This window comes from Macaca thibetana, chromosome 12 (genome assembly GCF_024542745.1).
Source record: "Macaca thibetana thibetana isolate TM-01 chromosome 12, ASM2454274v1, whole genome shotgun sequence".
Taxonomy (NCBI): domain Eukaryota; kingdom Metazoa; phylum Chordata; class Mammalia; order Primates; family Cercopithecidae; genus Macaca; species Macaca thibetana.
In genome coordinates, this window is record NC_065589.1 from 35,292,740 (window position 1) to 35,317,514 (window position 24,775).

At 41.4% G+C, this 24,775-nt stretch overlaps 1 long non-coding RNA gene across 1 annotated transcript in view; it reads right to left on the reverse strand.

Moving 5' to 3' along the window:
* Nucleotides 1–825: 825 nt before the first annotated feature.
* The window catches only part of LOC126933108 (uncharacterized), a 30,803-nt gene continuing 6,853 nt past the window's right edge, over nt 826–24,775 (reverse strand). Inside the window, exons 2-3 of the long non-coding RNA XR_007718420.1 lie at nt 5,175–5,237; nt 826–4,412 (exon numbers count right to left, since the gene is read on the reverse strand). This is a non-coding gene — a long non-coding RNA (uncharacterized LOC126933108). The remainder of the gene's footprint in view (nt 4,413–5,174; nt 5,238–24,775) is intronic.

Genomic DNA, 24,775 nt, shown 5'->3' on the forward strand with positions numbered 1-24,775 from the left:
TAGTAGTATTAATATTACTCTTGTACCTGTCCCCTTAAAGCCCAACATCCTCTCTGTTAAGCCATTTGAGTTTTTCCAGAACAACTGCAAAATATGAATTCCTGGTACATAAGTGAGTAATTTTGTCTCTAAAAGGTAGAGAAGAGAATAGCATATTTTACATTTCCTTTTTTTTGTAGGAAAAATGTTACAGATCACACTTTTGTCAAGAAGCCAAAGAACAAAGTTGATTAAAACATTATGCCTGGAAATAAAGGGGAACAGGACATCAGCAAAATTCTTTTTATCAGTTCACATGTTGAAGACATGTAAGATCAATGGAACACAAAATGGAAGAGAAATCATAATCATATGTGTGAAGACTAGCAGGTATTTTTGCCTGTGCACATCAACGGGCTGTATTGTGGCATATACATGAAAGGGTGAAGTGCTTGATGTCTTTAGGTTATATTTTCCTAAAACTCCATGCTACTAGGAGAGAGGATTTTGTTTAATTAACAATTATTTCAGGAGTCATACTGTGAGATGCAGTGTTAGGATGCATACTGGGGGGGCACTAGCTGTGGGTTCAGCAAGGAACTAGAAGATCCTTCTGCCTGGAATACTCTCTCCCCAGATTTTATCATGACCATCTCCTTCTTGCCACTAGGGTGCCCGTTTCCTAATCAGAGTCAGAACTCTCCATCTCATTTCTCTGTTTTTTTCTTTCTCAGACCTTATTGCCCTGAAATTATTTTGTTTACTTTTTGCTTTCTTGTTTACCATCTGTCCCCTTTCTCATTTCCATGAGAAAATGAGACTTCTTTGTCCCTAGAATCTGTAATAGTGCCTGGCTCTTGAAGACATACAGTCAATGCTTGCTGAATGCAATAGGTCGTACCTGGTTATCAAAGCACTCATAACTTTATTCCCAGAGAATAACTGGTGATTGACAATATGCTTCCTTAACTTGATCGTGTTGAAAGAAATAGTTAAAATTTGTGAATATGACAAAACCACAGCCAGAATGTTGTGATTTCAAGATACTGTGAAAAAAAAAATATGTGTTTACCCTATAAAGGTCCACAGGATACCAAGCAGAAGGTCTCATACAAGTGTTGAAATGAGGGAAGAAGTGGAATCAGTTTTTTAAAGATTAATGAGATAATACAAACAAGCACCCAGAGAGAACAACGCAGTGCAACTTCATCAAGCTTCCTTGGAGCTTCACCAAGAGTTTATGCACCATAGTACACTCAGGTTTTTAAAAAGTGTTACAATATTTCAGAATCAGTTAAAGGACCCTATAAATTCCTCCCAGAACCCATTTTCTTTCCTCCTCTTTCAGAATTTACCACTATACCAGAGAGTTAGAGCTCGCTAAAAAATCTAAGTTGGGGTCGTATGAAGTTTCGGCTAGAGAAATATAAATTGAAACCACTTTTGGATCAAGGCATTCAGAGCAAGGGTGGTCACCCCCGTCCTTCTCTGATGTGGTGCATCTTGCAGGCCATGTGCCCCAAATGTCCAGATACAAGTGCCACTTGACTCGTATCACACTCACATCAGATGAGGAATATGTCTTTATAAGCCAATGGGATTTTGGGATGTGCTTATTGACACTCCATAGCCTATTCTTTCCTGAGTAACATAGACATAACTGCTCATTTGGGTGTTTATTATTTATTGTTTTAATAACATTGCTGCATATATATGATGTACAGATAATATTCAGGTTATTGTAATGTTTTGAAATATGCTGTAAGTGGTATGATACGCTAATATAGTTGTGTAACTCTCCCTCTCAACATGAATTTTTGGGGATATATCCATGTTGATACTTTTAGGCTTAAGTTCATTTAGTAAACATTTATTACAGTTCATTCATTCATTCTCTGTTGATGGACATTTAGGCTGTTTGTTTTTTTCTGTCATAAACAGCGCTGAAATGAATAGTTCATGTCTCCTCCTGCATGTGGTAGGAGTTCCTGGAGAGTTTATATCTAGAAGAGGAATTGCTGAATTCAAGGGTATGTGCAACTTCAGTTTTACCAGGTATTGTGAAATTGCTTCCTAAAGTTATATCAAAAAAACTTGCCGTTTTTCTTTAATGTCATAATTCCAGCAAACACCATTTCTATGATTTCAAGTAGCTTTTTCAAATTATGTATCCTCAGTGATATACACTCAGTACCTTGAATAGATTGAACCAAGTCCATCAGGGTAAAAAAACCCTACATGGATTTTAACGTTAAAGATGAGCTCTTGGATATTCTTTAGCAGACTAAACTGTGGTGCAACTGGCTTAATTATTGAGGTTTTTACTCTTTTCTAACAGGTAATTGTCTTGGCTTGTTGGAAAAATAACTTAATGGTATATCATTGCACATATTTCAAAACCACATGCAAAAGAGTATAAGAAAATAATAACAAATGCTTTCAAGATGTAAATGCAACCAAAAAGAGGCTTAAGAATTTATTTCCCATTAGCTCTAGTTCAAACATTCAAACGTTCCACTTTTGAGAGTGATATGCTTGTCAATCTAGCATCTGGCAGAACACTGATGGCATCTCTCAGCAAGATAACTCTCCAAAGTTATCTTGAACCTGTGATGGTTCGGACTCTACCGAACTATCTGAAAAGCCATCAATTATCAGCTGCTATTCCCAACAACCTATAATTGTGAGTTGGTTAAGATTTACTTTACTTTACTTTTCTTAGACCAGATCTTGCTCTGTCGCCCAGGCTAGAGTGCAGTGGTACAATCTAGGCTCACTGCAACCTCTGCCTGCTGGGTTCGAGTGATTTTCGTGCCTCAGCCTCAGAAGTAGCTGGGACCACAGGTGTACACCATCATGCCTGGCTAATTTATGTATTTTTATTAGAAACGGGGTTTTGCCATGTTGGCCAGGCTAGTCTCGAACTCCTGGCCTCAAGTGATCTGCCCACGTTGGCCTCCCCAAGTGCTGGGATTATAGGTGTGAGCTACCATGCCCTGCCAGGATTTTCTTTCTTTTTTTTCTTTATTTCTTTTCTTTTTTTTTTTTTTTTTTTTTGAGACAGAGTCTTGCTCTGTCATCCAGGCTGGAGTGCAATGGCGCTATCTCAGCTCACTGCAACCTCTGCCTGCCAGGTTCAAGTGATTCTCCTGTCTCAGCTTCCCAAGTAGCTGGGATTACAGGTGCGTGCCACCACGCCTGGCTAACTTTTGTATTTTTAGTAGAGACAGGGTTTCACCATGTTGGTCAGGCTGGTCTGAAACTCTTGACCTCACGTGATCCGCCTACCTTGGCCTCCCAAAGTGCTGGAATTTCAGACTTGAGTGAGCCACTGTGCCCGGCCAGATTTTCTTAATTGAACAAAAGAGTAGGATGCAAAACTAGACCTATTCTAAAGATGCAAACAATATCATCTCTTTCATGGAAATGAAACAATTATTATTACTGCTGTTAATGTAAGATAATATGTTTAATTTTAATATTTTGAATATTTTTGATGAATTTTCTAAGCCTAAATTGGTTTTCTACATGTATGCCAGCATTCATATCTTTAAGAATTTAAGAAATTCAACCCAAATGACAGGATCAGTCACAGGGATCGTCAATGCCTATGGCTTCAACTGTCCCTCTTGGGGTCATGCCAACTGAATCAAATCTCTGGACACCTCCAGACCAGATCTCTGTGCTGATCACATTCCTAAATATCCAACATGATACTTGACAGCTTCACCCAGCTACAGCCGACTCTTCAAATTCAGCAAGTCCAAAGTTGATCTCATCATTTTTCACTCCAGTTCATTTTCCTTCTTCAGGCAATGCTTAGATAACAGTATCACCATCTATCTAGTCACTGAACGCAGACATTTTAGGTCACCTTTCTCCTCACATGTCACTTCCTTTTGAAACTATCCCCCTCACTCCATCTACTATCATTGCTGGTTGATTCAGGCCTTCATTGTCTTCTGCCTGGACTATCACAGTAGTCTCATATTTATTATCTCTGTCTCCATTCTGGTCCCTGCCAGTCATCCATATTTCTTCCAAAAAGAAATTTTAATAAATGCAAATGCCATTCACTAATATTGCTTACTATTATTTCATGGCTACCTGTTTCTTTGCAGGTAAAGGCTTTTTTTTTTTTTTAATTTTTTTATTTTAACCGGGTCTTGCATAATCTGATATTTGCAGACATCTTATTTCCTAACAGTTTTTGGCTGGACAAGAACACAGGATGCGTATGAAATGTCTTGTAATTCCCTAAGTCCATCTTGCCTTCTCAGCTACCTTGCCTTTGCACATGCCTTCCTTCCAACCAGAAGATGGTCTGTTCATCACGGGCCTGTGCAAATGTCATCTTCTTGGTTGCTCCTTTAGTGCTCTCTGCACACTTCAATCATCACACATTCACTCCTTCTGCTGGGCTGGGAGAGCTCCTAGAAAGAGGGATTGAAATTGTATTCATGTCCATCATGCAGTTTGTGCGTGGCAGCTCAGACCTGCTACAGGTGGGCGGCCAGCAGTCAGTGAAGGGGGTGTGGTCAGCTTTCTTCTTCCTTTCTACTCTTACTCTCCCACATTGCTAACCTGACTTTCTGACCCTTCAAGCACTGAAGCCAAGGCAGGGCTTAGAAAATCTTTAATGTATTCTCTTTCTCTTCCGGACTTTTGTTTTTTTTTTTACCAGGCTGGAGTGTAGTAGTGTGATCTTGGCTCACTGCAACCTCTGCCTCCTGGATTCAAACAATTCTCCTGCCTCAGCCTCCTGAGTAGCTGGGACTACAGGCACACATCACCACACCTGGGTAATTTTTGTACTTTTAGTAGAGACGGGGTTTTGCCATAATGGCCACGCTGGTCTTGAACTCCTGACCTCAAGTGATCCACCCGCCTCAGCCTCCCAAAGTGCTGGGATTACAGGCATGAGCCACTGTGCCTGGCCTCTCTTCTGGACACTTTCATGGCTTCTTTGAAGACATTGCTGATACTCTTGCCTGGAGTTCCCTCAACCCAAGTGAATAGATCTCTACTGTGGTAGTGCAGAGGAGCTCTCATCCTCCCCCAATTGCCTGGTCATGATAGAAACCCCAAGCCAGTCTTTTTCCCCTACTCACTCAACCCACATTTGGACAAGCTTGGAAAGCCTGCCCTGCTGCCCTCAGAAAGCCTCACTACAGAAGTAATGAAGATTTTTATACCTCGTTGATGTAGGTCTGGTATCTGTCTTGACATCTGAACCGGATTTTCAGTGAAGGTCCATTCTGCAGAAGAAGGGGTTTATATAATAACTGGTACAGCAAACAGGATAACCACAATATTTATTGTGCCTGATATTAGTATAGCCAGTCCATTTCTCCTGTGGTTGCTGTTTGTATATCTGTTTTGTGTATCTTTTTCCATCCTTTCACATTCAACCTATTTGTATCTTTCAATCTAAAATGTCTCCTGTAAGCAGCATATAGTTGTATCTTGTCATTTAAAAAATCCAATCAGATATCTCTTTGATTGGATTGTTTAATCTAGTCACACTTAATGTTATCACTGGTGTGGTTGGATTTACATCTGTCCAACCATACCAGTGTTTTTCTGTGTTTCATGCTCATGTCTTTTTTCCCCCCTATTTCTCCTTTATGTTTCCTTTCAAAAATAGACTTCATTTCTAGGACTTTTTGGATTTACAGAAAAATTGAGAAGATAGCAGGGATCCTGTATATGTTGTCCCCAGGTTTCCCTATTATTAACATTTTGCATTGGTATTGACAATTGTCACAATTAAAGAACCAGTATAGAAACATTCTTATTCACTAAATTCCATAGTTTACTCAGATTTCCTGTTTTTGAAAAGAAATGTGGCAAAATGTATATAACATAAAATTTATGATTTTATCCACTTTTAAGTGTAAAGTTCAGTGACATTAGTACATTCACATTGCTGTGCAGCCGTCACCACTGTTCATCTCCAGAACATTTTCATCTTCCCGTTAAACACTGTACCTATTAAACACTAAGTCCTTATTCTCTCCTCCTTCAGCTCCTGGCAATCACCATTCTCTTTTCCGTCTCTATGAATTTGACTGCTTAGGTACCTCATGTAAGTGGAATCATATAACATTTATCTTTTTGCGTATGGCTTATTTCACTTTGTGTCATGCTGTCAAGGTTCATGTATGTTATTGCGTGTGTCAGAATTCCCTTCCTTTCAAAGACAGAATTATATTCTATTGTATGTATGTACCACATTTTGTTTACCCATTCATCTATCAATGGACATTTGAGTTGTTTCCACGTTTTGGCTGTTGCGAATAATGCTGCTGTGAATGTGGACATGCAAACATCTGTTTGAGTTCCTCGTTTCAGTTCTTTTGAGTATACACCCCATGTTTCCTTAGTTTTTATTTAATGTATTTTTTTGTTCCCAGATCCGATTTATGATATGTTACATTTAGTTTGCATGTCTCCTTAGGCTCCCCTTGGCTGTGACGATTTCTGATTTTTCTCGTTTTTGATAACCTTGATGGTTTCAAGATCAAGGAGTACCAGTCAGGCATTTTATAGGATGCTCTTCGATTGGAATTTGGAATTTGCCTAATGTTTTTCTCACACGTAGAGTGGTGTTATAGGGGTTTAAAGGAAAACCATGGATGTCATGGGTCATTTTCATCACATCGTATGAAGGGTAGATAGTATCAACATGATTTGTCACTGTTGATATTTACCTTGAACACTCAGCTGAGATAGTGTTTGTCAGGTTTCTCCACACTAAGTTACCCCTCTTCCATAGTACTCTTTGGAAGAAAGTCATTATGAACAGTCCATATTTAAGGATTGGGGTTTTATGGTCCTTTCGTTAAAGGAAGAGTATCTACATAAATTATCTAAAATTCTCTTGCCAGGAGATTTGGCTCTTCTCCCCCATTTATTTATTTATTCAATCATTGTTTTAGATTAGTATGGACCCATGAATATTTATTTTGTACTGTGGATTATAATCTAATACTATTTTGTTCATTTTTTTTTTTGCTCAAATGGTTTCAGCTTTGGCCACTGGGAGCTCTTTCTGTTGGCTTCTGTGACCCCTTGGACATACCCCTATCAATGTAGGGGTTTTGTTTGCTTTTAGCACTTCCTTACTTTCTGGCACTATAAGATGCTCCAGGTTTATCTTCTATTTTCTGCCCAAGTGCTAGTTTCAGTCATTTCTTCAAGAAACCCTGTTTCCTTTTATTAGAGGATGGTATTTGAAACCAAGGTCTGGGAGATGTGTGCTCACAACTGCTGTTTCCTTGCAGGTCTCACAATTTTGTGTTGAAACTAGACACTGTAATAATATTTTACAGCAGCCGTGGACACGGACTCCCTTCCTTCCCAACCCCCAGGACTGGTGGTGGTTGTTGTATGTTTTGTCATTTGTTTATTTGTTTAATGATTGGACCGAACTAATCCTGTGATAGTCTGTTTCTCCCACAGTGTGCAACCTCTGACGTCCATGCTTAGATATTTTCCCCTTGTTTTTATCTTTTAGTTTGGCTACCTAGGGACTGCTCCTGGGTCTGGGTCCACATAAACCACTCGTTGGGCAAAGGTGGTACTTAAGCCCCCTTAGCCAGTTATATTTTTACTCTTTATCTTTGGATGTGTGTGTGACTTACAGGCTGCCATAATAATTCAGAGAATTTATGTTTATTGCCCCCATATTCAGCCATGGACTAGTAGCTTGGAGTTTCTTTCTCTAATTGCTCCCAAGAAGGCTTAGTCTTGGGCATGCCATAATCTTCCAGTTTGCCCAGGGTGAGTGTGATTTTTTTTTTTTTAAAAGACGTAGTCTAGCTCTGTCGCCCAAGGCTGGAGTGCAGTGGCCGGATCTCAGCTCACTGCAAGCTCCGCCTCCCCAGTTTTTTTACGCCATTCTCCTGCCTCAGCCTCCCGAGTAGCTGGGACTACAGGCGCCCACCACCTCGCCCGGCTAGTTTTTTTGTATTTTTAGTAGAGACGGGGTTTCACCGTGTTAGCCAGGATGGTCTCGATCTCCTGACCTCGTGATCCGCCCGTCTCGGCCTCCCAAAGTGTTGGGATTACAGGCTTGAGCCACCGCGCCCGACCAAAGCAGCAAAGCTTTTTTTTTTTTTTTTTTTTTTTTTTTTGAGACGGAGTCTCGCTCTGTCCCCCTGGCTAGAGGGCAGTGGCGCGATCACGGCTCACTGCAAGCTCCTCCTCCCGGGTTCCCGCCATTCTCCTGCCTCAGCCTCCCGAGTAGCTGGGACTACAGGCGCCCGCAACCCGCCCGGCTAATTTTTTGTGTGTGTTTTTAGTAGAGACGGGGTTTCACCGTGTTAGCCAGGATGGTCTCGATCTCCTGACCTTGTGATCCGCCCGCCTCGGCCTCCCAAAGTGCTGCGATTACAGGCGTGAGCCACCGCGCCCGGCCGCTGTGATTTTATTTTTAAGCCTGGCTTCCTAGGAGTCACCCCTGGGTCATGAAGGCTTATTTTTCAAGCCAGTGTTGGGTCAGAGGTTGTGTTTAAGCCCCTTGTGCCTGGGAGGATCCTACCTTGTGTTGCCTGTGATCCCAGGAGGGCTTTTCCTGGCTGCTCTTTGTCCGATTCTGTCTATTGAACTTCTGAATGCTCTGCTGTTTTGTTTGTATCCTGGAGCTACTGGCTTCTTCTTATTCTCCACCAAGATTTCCCTTGTTTTGGACAACATCCTTAGGCATGGAGTTCTCCATTCTCTGTTTCAAATAGCCCCTGCAGGCAGAGCTGCAGAGCTGTACATCCTGGGGGTCACCACATCCCCTGGGCAGTACCCTGTGCCACTGCACCAGATCTAGGGGTTATACTCCAGCTCTGTAAGCCGGCTGGGGAAGGAAGTGCCAGCCCCTGGTCTTCTCAGCCTGTCCTTTCTAACATAGAACTTCTCCTGTGGGTGAGTTGGGGCAAGGGTGATCAGAGCCCCAGGATTCTCAGTGAGCTACAATTGTGTAGGACTGGGGAAAGGAGCCCTGTCCTCTGGGGCAAGCCTGCCTTGAATAGAGCTTCTGCAACACCAGGCTGGAAGGAAGAGAATGAGTAATGCCACTGGCAACGTGCCCCTCCCGGGGTGAAACCATAGGCCTAGACCGTGTGCTGTGGGGAGAGGAAGTCCCTATCTTCTTGGCTGTTCATGGTCAGGGTACAGTTTCTGTGACATGGAACTGAGTGGGTGGGGAGGAGAGTTAAAGAAGTAGGTCATGGCTAAAATGCCACACACTTGCCATTTTTATAAAACTTGGTAGATTATGTTAAATGAATATTTTTCCATTTGTCCTATGTTCTTAGGACAATTTCCAGAAACTGTAAATGATGTATTTTGATTTTTATAATTATCACCGGTTAAATTGTTTTGCTGGGGAGAGGTTTCACCAGAAGTCCTACCCGTCCTATCTTAATACTCTTTTATATCACCATTATGATCCCGACCATGAATACTGGAGAAAGTCTTCTGAGATATTAAGGTTGCTGTTGCCAGATTGCTTGGTGGGGAGTTGAAGTTTGAGAATCAATGAGAATGTAAGGTCATTTTTGAGGATTAAAGAAAGAACTGGCATGGTCGTTAGTGGGAAAGAGGTGCTGGAAATGGGTTTCATTTTCATCTGTGGCCTCTGAGTGTAATTCAGGTAGATGATTTTTACTCTGGTCTTCTTACTACATTCATTCTAGTGTTCTGGCGATCTTGATATTAGCCATCTGATGTTTCCTTAGGCATGTGAGATGATATCAGCATCAAATAACATCTGTTCACTGTGAGGAGAGAGAATGCACTTTAATTGCAGCGGGAGGAATTTGGGCTAAATGTCAGTAGATAGTCTCTGATCATAAATGTCAGCCCAAGAGGCCTTTTTCAAGTGTAAATCAGATCATGCCACTCTCCTGATTCCAGACCCCCAATAACTGCCCAATGCAATTAGAGTCAAGTTCACTCTTCTAGCCAAGACCTACATTTCATTTCACTCTTTCTGTCACTGACCATGCTCCAGTCACTGGGGCTTGCTTTCTGCCCTTCAAGCCCAACAGGCTTGTGCCTGCCCTGGGACCTTTGCATTAGCTGGTTTTTCTATCTGGAATGCCCTTGCCTAGATCTCTGTGTGGTAACTCTGATGAATAGTCTCAACTCCAAGGTCACTCCTTGGAGAGGCCTTTCTGGACCACAATATCTAAGGTAGGTTCTTCACACCCCCAGGCTTCAGTGTTTTATGTTTATTATTGAGATGCCTCTGTTCTCCACTAGAATGTAACATCCATGAAACAGCAATCTTTATTTTCAATGTTGTCTGCTCTGTTCTAGGTACTTAAAACACTGCTTGTCATCCAGTGAGAATGTAATAAATCCAAAGCACAAAAGAGTGAAAACATGACATGGAATGAATGTGCACAGTTTTCTTTTTAGGTTTTAAAGGAAAGAATAAAATACTATAATTGTGAGGTATCTCAGAAGCAGGGGTCTAGATGAGATTATATGATGATGTCTTGCAATGTGGTAATTCATTTTCTTAGTAGAAGAGTTCTTTGTAGGAGTTGGCAGACTAAAGTGTTTTTCAGGGAAGTAAATCCTCCAAATAAAAACAATCCAAAATATAGTCAGTTCAGGTCCTGTTTTTCGTTGTACTTTGACCCCTGATTATGAACAATTTCATGTGTGTTTTTATTATCTTCTGGTTATGACACCCAGGAAGAGGCAGAATATGAATAACACAATGGTCAACCACATATATTTGTGATTGCAACAATAATTTTGAAGGTTATGACTTGCAGAAGACACAGAAGCTCCAAACAATGCTGGCTTTGCCAATTTAAACAAATCGTCGTTTCTCTCTATTTCATAATCAAGTAAATGTCCCCTCCTCCACCACAATGATTAAACTATCTATTCAGTTCCAAGAGGTATCTTCTTTGTCAATTATTGTACTGAGCAATTTTATCATCTTGAATTTAGAAACTAATCTTCTTGTGAGAAACGCAGGAAGATGACCCCAGTTTTAACAGGTCTAGGACTTGGAAGTCTGCATTATGGAAGGGTATGGAAACGTGACATTTGATCATGAGAGGTGAGAGAGAATGTTAGAGGTTCAGTCTAGTAAATAATGGACTAGATACACCGTATGCATAAAATATTGTGTCCCTCATCTGTTTGCTCATCAAATGCATAGCAAAAACTACATGTGTGAAAGTTGTCAGAGTCAAAATGGAGTCACTAATGTTAAGAAAACCTGACAAACAGGACCAAGAAAGGCCATGAAGAGATGGGTCTCACGCTTGTATGTTTTATAACAAAAAAGACTCTACAAAACCCACAACCTTGCACAAAGGCCATCACAACCTTACTCAAAAAATATTTCCCCAAGGACATCTGCCCAGCCACTGTCTGACCAACTTCAGACTAGCATCACCCTGTTATTGATCTTTGTAGCCAAGGATAATTATTTCAAAACACTTATGTACTCCTCTTCATTTTTTCCTTTAAAACCCTTTCTCTTTCTTTACTTCCCTGAATACACACATAATTTACTATGGTATGTGTAATTCCCATTGCAATCAATGCTTTATTCCCAAGTTTAAAGGTCTTTCCCTGTAGTGAGCCTTTCTCTGTTTGTTATTTATGTTGACACATGTAAAGAGTAATTATCGCATATTTCCTTTGACGTGATGACCAAGAGTGCAGAGAAAGCACACAGTGCACTGAATAGGGCTTAGAAGCCAAGTTTTAAGACTGGCTTTATTTTTCCTTCACCCTCCAGCCCTCAGTTCATGAAGCAGAAACGTGGGTTCCAAGTGCCCAAACTGTTAATAGTTTCAGAACCTCACATTAAAAAATTCACATTTCAAAAGTTCTTTATTATGAAAAATTTCTAACATACACAATAGCTGAAAAGGTAGTACAATGATTTACCCATATACTAACCACTTAGATTCAGGAACAGCTAATATTTTACTAACCATTTGGATGTAATACTTCAGATTTAAATACTTCAATATGCATCTTCTAAAAATAAGAACCTTTTAGTGACCTGCAGTTTGGAGGGTCAGGAGAGTGCCTTCGCAGCCACGGCCCTGTTGCCATGGAGCTGCAGACCCAGACGGCCTCAGACTGGGGCTGGGGATGCTGGGGACACTGGTGCTGGGATATGGTTCATATATTTTCTGTTTAATCTTGGGCATTTTGTCTCTCTTTCTGAGAACATAACTTGAAACACTACAGAACCAGTAATTATATAAAAAGTAAATCTGTGAACATGCTACAGTTTTATATACATTCACAATGTATTTCTGCTGCCTTCTAGATAATTTATTTCTCAACACATTATTGCACAGTTGTAAATAACTTAGGCACTGTAATAGCACTTTCAGTTATGGGTAAAGACATATATGAATTTAAAAAATAAAAATAACATTCTTTAGTATAGTCACTTCTAGGATCATTAACAGTAATTCTCTAAGATCATCCAATAAACTCAAGTGTCCCCAATTATCCCCAAAGTATCTTTTATACCTGTTATTTTTCAAACCAAGATTCATCAAGGTCATGCATTCCATTCAGTGTTTCTAGTCACTTTTAATCTGGAATAGACCCTGCCCTCTCTCTCTCTCTCTCTCTCTCTCTCTTTCTTTCTCTTTTTCTCACAACATTGTATTTTTTGAGAGACTAGGCCAGCTATTTTGTAGAACATCCCACATTCTAGATGTTTCTTTTCTATTGGGTCATAGCATTTTTCTTTATCCCTTAGGCTTGGTCCAATTTAGGTTAAACATCCTTCAAAAGTGATGCGGTACACTCATATTGCATCACATTAGGAGGTATATAATCTTAGAATGCTCTACTATTAATGATGCTGATTTTTAATTTGTTTAATTGCAGTGTTTCCATAAGAAAAAAGTTAGTATTTTAGATTGTAGAGAGCTATTTTGTACTAAAATTAAGGTGATTTACAGTGGGCAAAATAGTGACAGGCAACAGTTTGCAGGAATAGTCTAAAATGATGACTCATTATTCATTATTCTACTATTGAGGGGAGAGACACAGCTGAATGTTAAAGGGACTTAAGAAATAGTTAAGGTCAGATTACCTCTCCCCAGGAGGATAAGAAGATGCCCATGTGGCCCAGATCCTGGTAGGTACTTTGGGAACATAGGTTTCAGGCCTGGGAGACAGTATGTAAAAGGCTTAGGATGGTGGCAGTGAAGTTCAGCCACCAGTCCCCATTGCTGCTTCTCCAAATTTTAGGAAACCCTCCAGGCTGTTAGGCAAATAGTTATACAGCTCAAGTGGAAATTCTAGCCTTACTGCTTGTGCTGCCTTTATTTCAAGTGCAACGACTACACATTTATCTATTTGATTTAAAAAATTGGTCCCTGCTTTAAAAAGCCTCTGGGCACAGGAACAGTAAAATTATTCAATAAAATACTTAAATCAATTGACACCACCATGTTTAAAAACACAGTCTATCACCAAGGGACAGAAAATGCCATGACTAGTGTGAGATTCCTTTTGACTACACAAATTTTAAAACGCAGGCTTTATACTCGATTTTAAACATATGCAAGCCTGGGTCTGGTTGAACTAGTGAAGACAGATGGCATGATTGAAGAGACACCCTTCTCCTGATTTGGATGGGCAGGTGGGTGGCTAGCAGCACAGTTGAAATTATCATCCAGGCTAACCTGCATCCCTTGTTCACTGTGCACTAGGCACTCTTACTAGACTAAAAGACTTATACTCCTGGCATCATTTTAATTTTCACAACAAACCTGTGAGGTAGGCATGCCTGTTATCCCGATTTTACAAGAGAAAAAAACCAAGGCACAAACAGAGGCACTTAAAGGTCAAGCCAACTGTCTAATGTCACACTAGCTGGTTTATGATAAACCTGGGATTTGAACCCATGCACTTTGGTTCTAGAGCCTGTGCTTTTGCTTTTAATTTTTGCATTTCCATTCTAAACTGACTAAAGTCATTCATTTGGTAACATATTTAATGAATTATATACATGATATGTTTATGTTTGTGTATGTATCTTACTATGTGCCCGGCATTTAATTCAGCTGAGCTCAGAAATGCAATCGAAGTCCAGAACACATGTGGCTCCTCAGTTCAGGCTGACCCCAATTCAAGTTGACCCCAATTCAGGTTGACCCCTAATTGTATGGGTCTTGGATTTGTAGATAAAACCTGATGAAGGGGCCACATGTCAACAAGTTTTGTAATTGCTGATGGAGGCATTTCAGGCTGGAAAATCTTCATTCTGACCATTACATGGGCTCTATGCCATTAACATTTAATGACATGTTGGAGGTGTGTTAAAATTTATCACTGTGTAGACGATATAAGAATGGCCCCAAGGAAGCTGATGTTATAAAAGCAGACTGATGAAGGGAGAATCAAAAGATAAGGAGGTAACTTGAAAAGTATCTTCCATATGGATTGCTCATATTAGCTGCAGTCTAGAAACTAAATACAGCAAGCAAAAAAACCCACTTTAACAGAATCCATTTAGAGATCCTATTTTGGATATAAGGATTTTTTTATGAGGAGATGAAGTGGCTTATTTCAGAGAGATACTGTTTCAACAATAACAGTGGAAACAAGGAAGGCTTCATTTGTGCAGTCTAGTTGAAAGCTCATCAAACTTATACAAGTGCAGAGACTATGAGTTGGAAAGACAGTTGCATTTCCAAGAAGACCAATAAAACAACATCACTTTTCATTGTTTGCGGCTTTACAGTTTCTAAACTGCTTTCTAATGCTGTATCAAATCTATCTTGCGTGCATCCTCTCTTCCTCGTGGGATTCTTTCATCTGCATGACAGTCTCTCATCCTTCCCTGCCCCCGCTTGCACTGAAGTTGCTTGTTCTGAAGTAGCTGTCACTTTTGAAGCCAAAGGGTTTTGGGTGGGGTTGCAGGGTTTCACCACTCATGGTCAATCTGGATTCTCCATCTCTTCCAGACACTCCCAGGCTTGGGTGAAATGTCATACTAAAGGACAGAGGAGTTGATTTCAGGGGAGACTGGGGAGAGGTGGGTAAGGATGAGGCAATATGGAAGTGTGGGGGGGTAAAATCTCCAGTGGGTGAATATTGACCAATGTTCTGTTCTCCCTTGATACATTTTTTCAGGGTAGAGTTTCTCCATGTAAGATGTCCTGTGTGGTCCAATGGATGCCCCTGTTAAGTGACCGATGTGCCCCTTTGTGGCTTCACATGAAGCAGTAGTCAGTGTAGGAGCCCACCCACGTTTTATTTCTTCTCACTCTTTCTGTTTTTTCTTTCCCTTTTCCCTCATTCCCAATGCCTAGGGATTGTACCTCCTACTTAAAACACCAGCACTTGATCCCTGCCTCAGGCTCTGTTTTCTAGGAAATTGGGTCTATACATATTTTATTTCAAACTCTTGCCAACATTTTGACTCAGGCAGGTATTTTGTTGTTGTTGTTGTTGATCATACTTTAGAGATGAAAAACCTAAGGCTCAGAGAGTTTAAGTGACTAGCCCAAGATTACATTCGTTTGTTCATTACTCTGTTTATTTGGCAGACATTTTTCAAACACCTTCTGTGTGCCAGGCACTGTTCTATGTGCTTGTGGTGACTACGACAGACAAGGTTATGCTTTCACGAAACTTAAATATGAATTGGTGGAGACAGATGGTACGTAAGTAAATACGTCAATCAACAAATTAGGGCAGTGGTAAATTATATTATTCTATTCTATACAACAGGGTTTTGTGTTAGAAAGTGGAGGGAAGGCAAGGAGAGTTAATTTATAATGTGATCAGGAAAAGCATCTCTGAAGAGGTGACACATGAGCTGATGCCAGGGCTAGGTTAGAACTTCTAGAGGCTCTAAAAACTCATAGTTCCCCATCCCTGCTTATGTATTGTAATTCAAATAGAAACAGTACCACGTTGTATAATGAAGTCCAACATAGAAGGTACTTGGTAAATATCTGCTAAATGAATGAATTAATGAACAAATGAAAGATTCTTATTTTCCCCATGATGACTACTTGGATTTTAAAAATATATATCAAATTTCAAATTCTCCTCCCAACCCCCCAAAAAACCTTTATCTGGGAGAGAGTCCCCTATTGAGTAATGCAGTATTTGTTAAGGGTCAAATGATTAGCAGACTACAGACAATTTTAGGACATTGTAGGCAGAGGGAACAGCATGTACAAAGACAATGAAGTAGGAACCAACCCAAGTGACTTAAAGGAACAGAAAGATAGGCTGATGTGTCTGGGGTGTCGCAAGTAAGAGGGAGAGAGGTGTGAGATGGGGTCAGAGAGATGGCAAAAGCCAGATGATACAGTCTTGAATTCCATCATAAGGGGTTATGATTTTATTTTAAGGGCAATAGGGCACCATAGGAAGACTTTTAGCAGGTGAGTGACATGATTAAAGTGATTGCTAAGTGGTAATTCTAAGTCTAGAACTCAGACCTCTGACTCCTGGACCTAAGTACTTCTATACTAAGCAGGTGTCAGGATTGGAACTAGGGGTAAACTCTGAGGCTCCCGCTCCTGTGATAGAGTGAAGCCTAGCTTCATAGTTGTGTCTTCAGATGACATAGAGGCCTTCAGATGATGCAACAATATGTCTCCAACTGTACCCTGTTTCCTGGCAATAGATAGTATGAGACAGACTCATGAAAGCACATCCGCTCAACTGGGCCTTTGTTGTTCCATCTATAGACTGGGATTGATGTAACCTCTCACCCATATAGGGAGGTGGTGGAGTGGTGACTCACAGGTCATCAGGACAGGAAGCATGTGATGTTGGGACTGCTGAGAATCACCAGTGGTTCTCATCAGTCTGAATACTCCAGCTGTCAGAACAGCAGCATCTATCCCACCATTGAAGAAGTGAACATTATGGAGAAAGTGCTTCATCCAGTGTAAGAGGGCTATGTGGTTATGTGCAGTAACAAGGGAAAGGCCAGGAGGAGACTCATGGTTTTAAACATCATCCAGAAAAATGGCAGGGAAAGACTGGTAACCACCATCTGATAAGTAAAGTTTTATTTTGTTACTGTTTGTTGCTTTTGCCTGAAAAGGATGGAGGATTTTCTTAAATGGGACACCTTTGCGAAGAATTCTGAGATTCTCAATAAATGGGCACATCAGTGCATATGTCAGGGGTCACTATTCTGAGGAGGATTCAGGACTTGTCCATAGGCTTGAAGCTTTTCTCTGCCTTTCCCTCCCAACTTCCATTTTCTTAAAAGAGAACTCTGGTCTGGAGACACAAGCTCCTGTTTTCCCAGGGATGCCTCTCTCCAGGGAGGGGAGTGGGGACCAGGCAGTCCTTGAGCCCTTTGATAATTCAAGTGGGGACCAGGCAGTCCTTGAGCCGTTTGATAATTCATGCACCTTGTGCTTTTGCACCATAAGTGCACGAATTCCCAACACTGACGCAGCCATCCCCTTAACTCCCTAGCCTGTCCCCCAGTGATGCTGTGCTTTCTTCTGGCTCTGCAGATATAAATTCCTAAATAGGATGCCTTGAGGACATCAGAGAGACTGCCCCCTTCAGCTGATCACTATGTGACTTTAGATGTTATTAATGTGTGTTCATCTGCTCCCTTCCTTCTCCCAAAAGGACAGGGGGAGAGAAAGGTTATTGAATAGAAATGCGGGGACCCACGGAGTAAGCATGCAGGGGGGGGAAGGGAGAGAGGAAATTTAAACTGGGGAGAGGTTGATGGAGCTGAGGGACGTGGAGAGGACTCCAAGGGGAGTGGGTAAACGACAGTTTGTGCATCACAAATCACACCTTCTCTGGAGTCCAACTGTTTCACCATCCTGCCCCCACCAGCCCGGCGCCTCTTAGCAATTCCCTGGCTGTCAGCTCTCTACCTGCCTGGCTCTGGCTGCTCTGCTCAGAGCTGCTCCCCTGGGCCTCCCTGGCTTGTCAGTGGGCTGCGTCAGCATCACGCCACACTGTCTCCCGTTGGCCCGGTGATCAACGCCTGACGGACCAGCCCTCTCTCCCCTCTCAGCTGGGGCCAATGGGAGTCAGGCGAAGGTTTTGGTTGCAAACGAAAATAAAATAAATAAGTCATACTCCTGCACTCAGGAGTCTGGGAGGAACGTCTTCATGGCCTCGTAAATCTTTCCTTTTAAATCTGTCCTTCTCCTTCTAGATGCCCCTCCCACCCGCCCCCCACCCCGACCCCTTTGGGCTGCCCCTTACAGTGCAGGGAATACAAAATGAGAGGCTTAGATTTAGACTTAGTGTTAGTAATAGCACCTCCCACAAAAGGCATTCGTACTCTGTGTGTGTGTGTGTGTGTGTGTGTGTGTGTGTGTGTGTATGCGCACATGCGCACATGCACAGAAGCCAGCAAGATAGAATTCATGACAGTGTTATACTGTCCCCACCCTGACTCATGGTCTTCTGACTTTTGCAACAAGTCACCCAGCCCCCTCCCAGGTCACCCCTCGACCCTGTCTTCCTACTCCAAAGCTCTCAGTTTATTTCTTCCCATTACAGGGAAGCTTAAATGTGGGGATTAAATGCATTACCCTATTTTAAGATGTTTTTAAATAGAAGTGTTTCTTAAAACCCATATCTGTATCTCTCTTTATTAGACATTTAATTAAAGCTCATTCACTTTGAATCTTCTGCTTAAGACCTTCTCTTTTTCAAAACATATACCTTAAGGTAGGGGGTGTTATTAATCTCATACCTTGAATGAGAATAAAAGTGTTTGAAAATAGGACCTCAGAGGGTCAGGAGACATGGCCAGAACTCCTGAAGACCCCGTGGGTGCGGGGAGCAGGGGTGCACGCTGGAGAAAGTCTAGGGGCGCTTTGCTGGATTGCCTAGGGTTGCCCAGGAGCTTTTCTAAGCACGATTCATCTTGGTCATCAGGTGGGTGTCCTCTGAGCAGATGCAGTGGTGGCATGAGGAAACAACTATGGGCACAGGGGCCAAAGAGTTAGAGGGGAGCTGGGGAGGAGAAGTATTGAGAAATTAATGCTCAGTGCACAAGAGGCCCCCAAAGTGGTCAGTTTTTTCTTGAAAAGTCTTCATTTTAGACCAGGGTGGGCAATCTTCCTTGGCCACTCCTCCCACACTCCCTGCTTGCCTCACTCCAATGCACAACACATGAAGAGAGTGGGAGTTTGCCCTCCATTGACTGTGTCCAGAGGGGGTCACCTGGCCAGTGTCCTGGGCTGTTAAGGGGTCCAGGTGTCTGGTGTGTTACCTGAGGTTAAGAAGAAAGAAGAGTATGTGAAAGGATTAGGTTTCTGGAAATGTTGCCCAACTTCTGCCAGATGGGAACACTGAAGGCACTGCATGGCCATGGGGTTCTCCTCTGAGAAATGCCAAGATGGAAGCCTGTTGGCTCAGAAGGACAGACAGGCAAGATGTCTGCTGCCATTTAATCATTATCTAGTAAGATTTCACTGTGTTCAGAGCCACACACATTTCTATCTCTTTGAGCTCTTTCTAACTGTTTCCTCTGCATGGTTGCAATGCTGAGGCAGTGGTGAAGTTTTTATAGACTGTACTTTTGGTGGGTGGAGTAGCTTCCAGATTGGGTTGCGGTACAAGATGCAAAAGACTTCATTGCAGAGCCTCTGCATAGAGGTGGGTTTGCCATGAAGCTAGTGCATTTTAAGCTTCAGGGCCCTTCATTTGCATGGGCTCTGTCCATGGCTCTGAAGCTGGCCAAGGAATAATCACACTAAGGATACATTTTGCCCTTGGAAGGAAAGACTCCAGGAAGAGATCTAGGGAGGGTCTGTTTGATCAAGAAATTCCAGGGTCCTGTGTACTTGGAGTGAGATCAAGAAGCAGGGGGCATGGGCTTTGAGCAGACATGTCTCCTAGCCCTACAGATTTCTTGCCCTGTGCAGAGAGACACCAAGGGCAGAGGAGCAGAATATATTCCTGTCAAGTGCAGGTTCCCTCTTGCCTGGGTGGTTCTGATGGTATCCCAGTATGATGTCTGAGATTAGGAGTATGCGGGTATACAGGGAATAACAATATTTCAAATAGTCAGTGCCAGAAGTTAGCTTTTGGAAAGTTATTCCACATCTTATACTTCGTATGTATGAAAGAAATTTGATAAGTTCCCCCAGATTTGACAACTATCCCAATAAAAAAAATAGAAAAGTTTTTCTAAACTGTCAATAATCAAAGGTGAATTTTGGTCAATGATGCTAGAGGAAAGACTGAATTGCTTTTCAATTTTTCCTGTAGGGAAGAATTTACAAAATCCTTGTCATGTGAAGAATTACCAAAGAGCACGCAGCAAAGATTGTAGAGGAACAAGTATTATAGGCATGTGAGGAAGTTAATCCATAAAAACATCACTTTTTTGGTATTTGTGATGTATGTGATATTTGCCCACCTTATTATTGTATACTTAGAGACAGTGTCTCACTCTTTTGCCCAAGTGGTGCCATCATAACTCACTGCAGCCTCAAACTCCTAGGCTCAAATGATCCTCCTGCCTCAGCCTCCTGAGTAGCTGGGATTACAGGTGCAAGCCACCATGCTCAACTCATGTTCACCGAAAAAATTAATTGCATTTTATTTCCTCATTCTAAATAAATATTCTCTTTTTGTTCCCAATTTATATTTTTAGCTTAGCGTTGTTTTTCCTCAGAGAAGCTTTGAAGTTTTATAAACTTCAAGTCCCACAAAACCTGCCCCTGACACCCTAATCCTTTTTGCGTAACAGTACTCAATGGCCTTCATTTCCTAGCCTGGCAATGAGAGGAAATTTTTGTAATGACTTCATATCCTCAGCAAGATTGGGTCACATAGGCTGAGCCCAAGTTTAAAAATGTTTATGAGACTTGGGATGTTTAACAAACTTGCAAAGCTCCATGATCTTGAATAAGTCATTCAACATTGCAGATTTTAGATTCTTCATCCGTAAAGTAAGAGGGTCAACAAAATGTATTGTAGTTTGCTCTCTGCCACTAATATTCTATGCTTTTTCCACTGAAAGAGAATCCGGCATAGGTCATCAGTGGTGGAGGAACACCCCAATATAAGCTGAGAACTGTAGGTATCAGTTATCATCCATACTGATAACTAGATCCCCAGATGATGTCTTTCCTAAGCAGCATCCAGTCCCACAACTTCTTCCCATATTTTACTTCAATATAGGTGCAGCTTGCAATTTACACAACATACATGCTTCTGTAGAGTCGTATTTTTCTGATTCAGAATACGTAATGAAGGTACTAGGGAGGTATTTAAGAAAAAAATCTATCATGAATTTCTTATTGGCAAATGTAAGAAAATGTGACCTTAAAAAGGATTATTCAAGTGGGTTCCATCTACACAAAGATATTCACGTCACTCATGTAATTTCTTAAAATTCATATATTCAGACTCATGGAATGTGAGGTCACATTAGCAACAGGCAAAAGTGACAACTAGGAGAGCCAGTTTAGATCTTAGAATGGGGACAATGAGTAAAGGTGGAGAGATTTGAGGTCTGGAAGTTGAGTGTATGGGTTGAAAAGGGCTTGCTTGTACCAAAATGTCTGGGTGATACCAAACTGAATGGGAGCTCTTGGAATGTGCCTCAGATGCCACACGTACTCCTACTTTGGCTACAAGACCTTCTGGCATCAGAAATATGGCCAAGACATTTCCACACATTATTATACATGGGTCTGCTTCTACATATTGTGTATAATATGTTCAAGAACCTATAAGCATTCATTTATGCCTCTAACTGGAAAAACCTTGCAGCGATGAGGCTAACAGGCTTCTGCCCGAGGGAGCTGAGATCTCCCAGCTCTAACAAACAAATAAACTTATCTGACTCTTTGCCATTGTTCAACAGACATTTCTCTCTTTTTTTTTTTCTTACTGTCTCTATGCACTCCCCTCCCTCATCTTAAAATGGTCACTAGCTGGTTGTATATGTAATTCTGAAGCAGTAATGGCTTATTTATTAATTCTCTCTGCTGTCTCTGTGTCACTGTCTCACTGGATCAATAGTCTTGGCATGGGAAGTGCTAACTGGAAGCTGAGGCCATGTCCTTCTTCCCCTTGCAGAACAGCAGGGCCTCCCTGGAGTGTGACTAACACCTGTGCATTTACCATTTCTCTTTTGTTCCTATTTCCATCTTCCTCCATCAGGTCGAGGCAGACCCTGCTTGTAAGGTTGGACTTAAGGATGGAGGACTTAGATCTTGATTTTTTTTCTTTCATCCCTCTGCGAACTTTCATTTTAATATGAGGAAAGAATCTGTTATTTTTAGCTTGCATTCTTTTGCCTAGACAAAGTCGTTTAGACATTAAGCCCATAGATCTAGAGAAAGACTGATTTCCTCAGTTCCAGTATTTCCTATCTGTGTGTCCTTGGGCAAGTCATGGAACCTTGCTGAATTATAATTTCACAATCTAGAAAATGGGGATTTAAAATGTGCCTTCCTGTAGAGTTGTGTCATTAGGTGGCATAAGGCATGTCAAGTGCTTGGCATGGCTCCTACAGGTACACAGTGAATGCTCAATGAGGGTCAGCCAAGATGACTGCTTCTCATGCCTCTCTACACTTTATACCCCCTGGGAGGTTTTCTTCTGACTCGAGTTTTTGCAGGAGGGGCAAGAGATCAGCTTAGATCTCTATGATTAGCCCTTTGGCTTTGTATTGTGATTTTTTCTTTTTCTTTTTCTTTCTTCCTTTTCAAGTTCTCTCTCTTCTGGACCACTGCCTTCCTCATCTCCTCCCCTCTCATACAGACTCACCTTGATTGTGAGTTTCTCAGGGGCCAGGAGAGATGATTTTTGTCTCCTACCCCCTACCCCAGCCTCCGACTTAGGACACAGTTTGTAGTAAATGCCCAATAAAATGCCTAAGTGATTTCTCTTCTATATTCTGATCAGATTCTTGTCTTGCTATTTTTATTAGAGTCCTACATCCTGAACATTTGCTTGTTTTGGCAATGAAATCTATGTTTATAAGATATTCCTGTAAGGCTGTGTCCTCAAAAAACATTTCAAAACGTATGTATGCCTTTCAGGACACTAGTCCAGTGGGAAGTACCAGGAGAAAAGGTGTCTTTGGTGATCTCTATCTGCTCTTGTGCTTTGTGAGAAATGGACACTTGTAAATAACTATCTGGTGAGGAGACAATGACAATCTACATGACCTGGAGCGGGTGCTGAGGCTCCTGTGCCTTCTTCACTCCTTTTCTGCACTGACAACTTATAAGGAACCCATCTGGCACCTGACATCCTGGCCTAGCCCCCTCCATCAGTCAGCCAGGCCCCTTCCTCCTTTCCAGTTGCTCTTCTCTAACTTCCTAAATGTTTGCAGCCAAGGCTCAACTTTGCCCATCAGGATTAGGTGACAGCACGCCGGGGTTTTTTTTTTTTTTTGCTTTTTTTTTACACTTCCTCTCTGTCTTTTACGATGATGTCTGGCTGGCAATGTAATCCGTCCCCTCCCTGCCCTTTCCAGCAGCATTCACCCCTAACAACCTTTTATTGGCCTCTCCGCAAAGGAAGCTCATGGTCATCTATAGCTAACTCCTAAAAGCAAGAGGAGTGGGGAAACACTGAGCTAGGGCAGGGATTCCTTTCCATGAAATTGAGATAAACATTTTATTTCAGAGGTAGCTTTAGGTTTATAGAAAAGTTGCAATAATAATACCGAGAGCTCCTGTATACCCCTCACCCAGTTTCCATGTGGTTACCATCTTACCTCACTGGGGACACATTTGTCACAAGTAAAGGTGTCTCAGTGGTACATTATTATTGACTAAACTCCACCTTTTATACAGGAGTCACTAGTTTTTCCCAAATGCCTCTTTCCTGTTACAGGATTCCATCCAAGACACCACATGACCTTTGGGCATGATGTTGTTTTCTTAGCCTCCTCTGGTTTGTGACAGTTTCTCTGACCTTTCTTGTTTTGGATGACTTTGAGTTTTGAAGAATACTGGTCAGGCATTTTGTAGAATGTTGCTGAATTTTCAACAATAATTTCATTGAGATATAATTCATATGCCATAGAATTCATGCATTTAAAGTGTATAATTCAATGGTTTTTGGTACACTCACAGATGTGTGCAACCATCACCACAGTCAATTTTAGGATAATTTTTTCACCTCAGAAAGAAACCCTCCACCCTTTAGCTCTTACCTTCCCCTACTCCTCCTTTCTCCCAGCCCTAAGCAATCACAAATTTACTTTCTGTGTTTGTAGATTTGCCTACTCTGGGCATTTCATATAAATGGACTCGTATAATATGTGGCCTTTTGTGACTAACTTCTTGCATTTAATGTGATGTTTTCAAAGTTCATTCATGTTGTGGTATGTATCAATACTTCCTTTCTTTTTGTGGCCTAATAATATTCCATTGTATACATATACCACAATTTATTTATCTATTCATAAATTGGTAGATGTATGGGCTGTTTCTACCTTTTGGCGATTGTGAATAACGCTTCTATAAACATTCATGTACAAGTTTTTGTATGGACATACATTTTCATTTTTCTTAGGTATATACCTGAGAATAAAATTGCTGGGTTATATATGACAAATCTATGTTTAACAATTTTAGGAAGAGTCAGACTGTTTTCCAAAGCAGCGGGACCATTTTACGTTCTCACCAGCAGTGTATGAGGGTTCTGGTTTCTTTATCTCCTCACCAATACCTGTTGTTACCTAACTTTTTGATTCTAGCTATCTTAGTGTGTGGTGACATCTGGTAGCTTTGATCTGCATTTACCTGATGACTAAGAGATGGGCATCTTTTCATGTGTTTATTGGCCATATGTGTATCTT